The following is a 7410-nucleotide window of genomic DNA, read 5'->3' as shown; positions in this document are numbered from 1 at the left end:
AATTCACTTAGAAAGTCAAGAAATGTTTGAACAATCTTCTCCATTTTATATTTCCATAATTGATGAGGTGTTTAAAAATGCTCAGCTGAATTGAAGTATCTCTCAGTACTTGCTATATTACAACATTTCCTGTAATCAGGGCCAGAAGCCAGCACTGTAACTATAACAAAATTCTGTGGAAGGTGTTCTCCAGTTGCAGTTTTAACTACCAACGTCTCTTTATCATCATTATTATAAATTAATGACATGGGTAGTGATGGCCTTCAAGGTCTCTTTGTAGAAAAATAAATAAATTATTCTGTTACTAAGTCCAAAGTGCTTTTCTCTTTCTCATAGCATAGAACAATGATTATATTTCCTTATAAAACCACAGACAAATCTTACATCAGATGAAAACCAGCCATGAATCTGAAAATATAGCTGATAATATTTCCTTGAATAAACCTTATATGACAGATAAAAATATTTTCCTATAAGTTATTGTAATAACAATTCCCCTCTTCTCTCTCCTCTCTTTCCTTGTTCCTTGCTACTCTTACCCAATCTTTTCACTTGTCCCTCTCTTTCACTCTCTACATTTATTCTATAATAGTTTCTGGGGACAATATCATATTCAGATAATCTTCCAGTTCACGGAACCATTTAACACTTTGTAAAGATTATTTTTCCAACTAACATTATTGTTAATATCTTAGTTATTTTTTCTGATTTATTTATTGTTTTAAAGTTTATTGTCAAGTTGGTTTCCATATAACACCCAGTGCTCATCCCCACAAGTGCCCTCCTCCATGCCCATCACCCCTTTGTGCTCCCCCCACTCCTATTAGCCCTCAGATTCTTCTCGGCATTCAAGAGTCTTTCATGGTATGCCTCCCTCTCTGCAACTATTTACCCTTCTTCTCCCCCCACCACGGTCCTCCGTAAGTTCCTCCTAATCCACCTATATGGGCAAACATATGGTATCTGTCCTTCTCTGCCTTATTTTGCTTAGCATAACACCCTCAAGTTGCATCCATGTTGCTACACATGGCCAGATTTCATTGTTTCTCATTGCCATATAGTTTTCCATGGTATAGATAAACCACATCTTGATCCATTCGTCAGTTGATGGACACTTAGGCTCTTTCCATGTTTTGGCTATTGTGGAGAGTGCTGCTATGAACATTGGGGTACATGTGCCCCTATGCATCAGCACTACTGTATCCCCTGGGTAAATTGCTAGCAGTGCTATTGCTGGGTCATAGGGGAGTTCTATTGTGAATTTTTTGCGGAACCTCCACACTGATTTCCAGAGGGGCAGCACCAGTTTACATTCCCACCAACAGTGTAGGAGGATGCCCATTTCTCCACATCCTTGCCAGCATCTATAGTCTGCTGATTTGTTCATTTTAGCCACTCTGACCGGCATGAGGTGGTATCTCTGTGGTTTTGATTTGTATTTTCCTGATGAGGAGGGACGCTGAGCATCATTTCATGTGTCTGTTGGCCATCTGGATGTCCTCTTTGGAGAAGTGTCTGTTCATATCTTCTGCCCATTTCTCCACTGGATTATTTGTTATTCGGGTGTGTAGTTTGGTGAGTTCCTTATAGATTTTGGATGTGAGCCCTTTATCTGATATGTCATTTGCAATTATCTTTTCCCATTCTGTCGGTTGCCTATTAGTTTTATGGATTGTTTCCTTTGCTATGCAGAAGCTTTTAATCTTGATGAGATCCCAATAGTTCATTTTTGCTCTTGATTCCCTTGCCTTTGGGGATGTGTCAAGTAAGAAATTGCTGCGGTTGAGGTCAAGAAGGTTGTTTCCTGCTTTCTCCTCTAGGGTTTTGATAGTTTCCTGTCTCACATTCAGGTCTTTTATCCATTTTGACTTATTTTTGTGACTAGTGTGAGAAAGTGGTCTGGTTTCATTCTTCTGCATGTTGCTGTCCCGTTCTCCCAGCACCATCTGTTAAAGAGGCTGTCTTTTTTCCATTGGATACTCTTTCCTGCTTTGTCAAAGATTAGTTGGTCATACATTTGTGGGTTCAATTCTGAGTTCTCTATTCTAATCCATTGGTCTATGTGTCTGTTTTTGTGCCAATACCATACTGTCTTGATGATGACAACTTTGTAGTAGAGGCTAACGTCTGGGATGGTGATGCCTCCCTTTTTGGTTTTCTTCTTCAATATTACTTTGGCTATTTGGAGTCTTTTGTGGTTCCATTCAAATTTTAGGATAGATTGTTCTAGTTTTGAGAAGAATGCTGGTACAATTTTGATTGGGATTGCATTGAAGGTGTAGATTGCTTTGGGTAGTAATGACATTTTAACTATATTTATTTTTCTGATCCATGAGCATGGAATGTTTTTCCATTTCTTTATGTCTTCTTCAATTTCCTTCTTAAGTTTTCTATAGTTTTCATCATACAGATCTCTTATGTCTTTGGTTAGGTTTATTCCTAGGTATTTTATGTTTTTTTGTGCAATGGGATTAGTTTCTTGATTTCTCTTTCTGTTGCTTCATTGTTGGTGTATATAAATGCAATTGATTTCTCTACGTTGATTTTGTATCCTGCCACTTTGTTGAATTCATGGATCAGTTCTAGTAGACTTCTGGTGTGTCTGTAAGGTTTTCATCTGCGAAAAGTGAGAGTTTGACTTCTTTGCCAATTCTGATGCCTTTTATTTCCTTTTGTTGTCTGATGGCTGATGCTAGGACTTCCAGCACTATATTAAACAACAGTGGTGAGAATGGACATCCCTGTCGTGTTCCTGATCTCAGGGGGAAAGCTCTCAGTTTTTTCTCATTGAGGATGATGTTAGCTGAGTGCTTCTCATAGACTGCTTTTATGATGTTTAAGTAAGTACCTTCTATCCCGACTTTCTTGAGGGTATTTATTAAGAAGGGATGCTGTATTTTGTCAAATGCTTTTTCTGCATCTATCGTCAGGATCATATGGCTTTTATCTTTTCTTTTGTTGATGTGGTGTATCACACTGATTGATTTCCAAATATTGAACCAGCCCTGTAACCCAAGAATGAATCCCACTTGATCTTGGTGGGTAATTTTTGTTATGTGCTGTCGGATTTGATTTGCATGTATCTGGTTGAGGATTTTTACATCTGTATTCATCATGGATATTGGCCTGTAGTTCTTTTTTTTTGCTGGGTCTCTGTCTGGCTTGGGAATCAAAGTGATGCTGGCTTCATAAAATGAGTCCAGAAGTTTTCCTTCGAATTCTATTTTTTGGAATAGCTTGAGAAGAATGTATATTAATTCTGTTTTAAATGTCTGATAGATTTTCCCGGGAAAGCCATCTGGCCCATGGCTCTTATTTGTTGGGAGGTTTTTGGTAACTGATTCAATTTCTTCACTCGTTATGGGTCTGTTCAGATTTTCTATCTCTTCCCGTGTGAATTTTGGTAGTGAGTGTGTGTTAAGGAATTTGTCCATTTTTTCCAAGTTATCCAATTTGTTGGCACATAATTTTTCATAGTATTCCCTGATAATTGCTTGTATTTCTGAGGCGTTGGTTGTAATCAGTCCATTTTCATTAATGATTTTGTCTATTTGAGTGCCCTCTCTCTCTCTCTCTCTTTTTTTTTTTTTTTTTGAGTAGCCTGGCTAGGGGTTTGTCAAGTTTGTTTATTTTTTCAAAAAACCAACTCTTGGTTTCATTGATCTGTTCAACTGTTTCTTTGTTTTCTATACTGTTTATTTCTTCCCTGATTTTTATTATTTCTCTTCTACTGGGTTTGGGGTGCTCTTGTTGCTCTCCCTCTAGTTGCTTTAGTTGCGCTGTTAGATTTTGCACCTGTGCTTTCTCTAATTTCTTGAAATAGGCCTGGAGAGCAATGTACTTTCCTCTTAGGACTGTCTTTGCCGCATCCCATAGAGTTTGGATTGTTGTATTTTCATTTTCATCTGTTTCCAAATACTTTTAAATTTCTTCTCTAATTGCCTGATTAACCCATTCATTCTTTATTAGGGTGTCCTTTAATTCCATGTTTTTGGAGGTTTTACAGATTTCTTCCAGTGATTGATTTCAAGTTTCATAGCATTGTGATCTGAGAGTGTGCATGGTATGATTTCAATTCTTTTATATATTTTGAGGGCTGTTTTATGTCCCAGTATGGGATCTATCTTGGAGAATGTGCCATGCGCAGTTGAGAAGAAAGTGAATTCCATGGCCTCAGGATGTAGAGTTCTAAATATATCTCTCAGATCCATCTGGTCCAATATGTCATTCAGGTCCATTGTGTCTTTAGTGATTTTCTGTCTAATTGATCTATCCATTGCTGTAAGTGGAGTATTAAAGTCTCCTACTATTAGCACATTCTTATCCATAAGAGTGTTTCTGTTTGTGATTGTTTTTATATATTTAGGTACGCCCATATTTGTTGCATAGACATTTATAATTGTTAGCTCTTCCTGATGGATAGACCCTGTAATTATTATATAATGCCCTTCTTCATCCCTTGTTACTGTCTTTACTTTAAAATCCAGTTTGTCTGATATAAATATAGCTACTCCAGCTTTCTTTTGACTTCCAGTAGCATGATAGACATTTCTCCATTCCCTTACTTTCAATCTGAAGATATCCTCCAGTTTAAAATGAGTTTTTTGTAGACAGCAAATAGATGGATTTTGGTTTTTTATCCCCTCTGCTACCCTATTTTTTGATTGGGGCATTTAGTCCATTTCATTCAGTGTTATTATTGCAAAATATGGGTTTAGGGTCTTCGTGTCCTTTGTGGGATTTATGCTTGTAGTGGTGCCTCTGGTATCTTGTGTTCCTTGCAACATTTCCCTCAGAGAGTTCCCCTCAGGATTTCTTGTAGGGCTGGTTTAGTGCTGACAAATTCTTTCAATTTTTGCTTATTTGGAAAGACTTTTATCTCTCCTATTCTGAATGACAGGCTTGCTGGATGGAGAATTCTTGGCTGCATATTTTTTCTGTTCATCATATTGAAGATCTCCTGCCATTCCTTTCTGGCCTGCCAAGTTTCAGTAGATAGGTCTGTCTTCACTCTGATAGGTTTCCCTTTGTATGTTAGGGCCCGTTTATCCATAGCTGCTTTCAGAATTCTCTGTTTGTCCATATATTTTGCCAGTTTCACTATGATATGTGTGCAGAAGATGGATTCAAGTTACAGCTGAGGGGAGTTCTCTGTGCCTCTTGGATTTCATTGTCTGTTTCCTTCCCCAGATTGGGGAAGTTCTCTTCTATAATTTGTTCAAGGACTCCTTCAGCACCTTTCCCTTTCTCTTCCTCTTCTAGAATTCCTATGATACAGATATTATTCTGCTTGATTGTATCGCTAAGCTCTCAAACTCTCCTTTCGTGTTCCTATATCAGTTTATCTCTCTTCTTCTCAGCTTCCTCTTTTTCTATAATTGTGTCTTCCAAATCACTTATTCTCTTTTCTGCCTCTTCAATCCGTGCATTGGATGCCTCCATTTTATTTTGCATCTCATTTATAGCATTTTTGTTAATTCATCACAACTATTTTTAAGCTCCATAGTCTTTGTAGCAATAGTTTCTCTGATGTCTTCCATGCCTTTTTCAAGCCCAGTGATTAATTTTATGACTATTGTTTTAAATTCTTGTTCAGTTATTTTGCTTATATCTGTTTTTGAGCATTTCCTTAGCTGTCAATTCTTTCTGGAATTTCTTTGGAGGAGAGTTCTTCCATTTCATCATTTTGGTTAGTTTTCTATCTCTTGTTAGTTTTAAAAGCTTGTTATGCACTCTGCACCTGTGAGTGCTGCTGTACCAAAGAAGGCTCTTTGACTGTCCAGGGCCTGTCTGTTCAGAAAGTGTTCTTTGAATGGTGTATCTTGGTCTCTCTTGTTGGGGCTTTGGTTATTTTAGTTTCCTACATGTAATGGTATTTGGGACTCTCCACCATGTGTACTTTGGCTTGTTTCTTGATGTAGCCCTCAAAATGCTGGGGAGTTTTGGTTTGCAAACTGGTCTCAGTAAACCGAGGGCATGGAGAGCTGATCTTTACATTATCCGCGGGGTGGTGGCCGTCCTGGTGCCTGTAGGGATCTTCCCCAAACTGGGGCTGGAGAAAGTGCACCTGCAGCTAAGCGAACACAAGACCCTGTCAATATCTTAATTATTTTTATGTCAGAGATATTTTATGAAAGAATGTGTAGCTCATACACATATATGTGAAATGTTAAGACTATAGAGTTGTCCCATGACTTAATATACACACATATAATTTGTTTATATCTATTCTGTTGTTTCTTAAGTATGCATAAACAAAATTAGGGAACATGTATCATAAGCATTGCCCTTGAGATAAGTTTAGATAAAGACAGAAATATATTAATCATTGCATTTATTTTAGAATTGGTTTACTTTTAATGTTTTTATAAATAAGAATTGGTATTGAATAGTGTTACTTTTTTATACATAAGAACTTTCAAAAAAGTATATTAAAAATCATCTCAGATTAACAAATGATCAGTTATGTAATAACAATAGATTATGGCAGTTATAGAATAAAAAGTTGTCTTATGTTGAAAGGAAAAAAATTACGCTATGTTAATTTGTAATTTAGAGGATCTTTGCTGAATTAACTGTAGCTTTAATTTATTAGTATGTAAAGACTCTTAGATAATAGGCAGGCTAGTAAGTCATTTATGAAGTAAAAATTATCTTTTTGCTACTTTATGTGAATCATAAATATTTATAACAATACTTTTAATATACACTTTCAGTGATCATTAAGCCGTAAATATTCAGTTTTCTACATTATTGTTATTAGTTTCATTTTCCCTCATTCATTTTCCTTTTGCTACTTCCTTTATGACAGTAACAGTATACAACCACAAGCAAATATAAACCACAAGTTAAAAAAACTATAATCATAATTCTCTCTAGAGCAGTCTCCAAATAACCTTTTGTTATGCCAAAATTGAACTTGAATGTTCACACCAAATAAAATCTGTCTCTATTTTTTTGAGTATCCATTGCTTTTTTTTTAATGTTTTATTTATTTCTAGGAGAGAGAGAGAGAGAGACTGCGTGAGCAGGGGAGGGTCAGAGAGAGAGGGAGTCACAGACTCTGAAACAGGCTCCAGGCTCTGAGCTGGCAGTCAGCACAGAGCCTGACGCGGGGCTCGAACCCACGAACCGCGAGATCATGACCTAAGCGAAAGTCGGACGCTTAACCGACCAAGCCACCCAGGTGCCCCAGAGTATACATTGCTTTTAAGGAGGTATCAGAAGCAACCAATCATTCTTGGTGTGGCAATAGAAAAAAAGCATGCCTTGTCTGAAAAAATACGTGAACAGGAGGGAGGGGAAGCTTGGTGAATCCACAGAATGAGAAGAGATAATAGAGTAGGTCAGGATAGAACAAATGGATGCCCTGTAGCAATAGGAAATCACAAAGCAAAATGAGAAATAAAG

Source organism: Hyaena hyaena, unplaced genomic scaffold, assembly GCF_003009895.1.
Source record: "Hyaena hyaena isolate Hyena2069 unplaced genomic scaffold, ASM300989v1 scaffold_1024, whole genome shotgun sequence".
Lineage (NCBI taxonomy): Eukaryota > Metazoa > Chordata > Mammalia > Carnivora > Hyaenidae > Hyaena > Hyaena hyaena.
Note: the sequence above shows the minus strand (reverse complement) of the source record.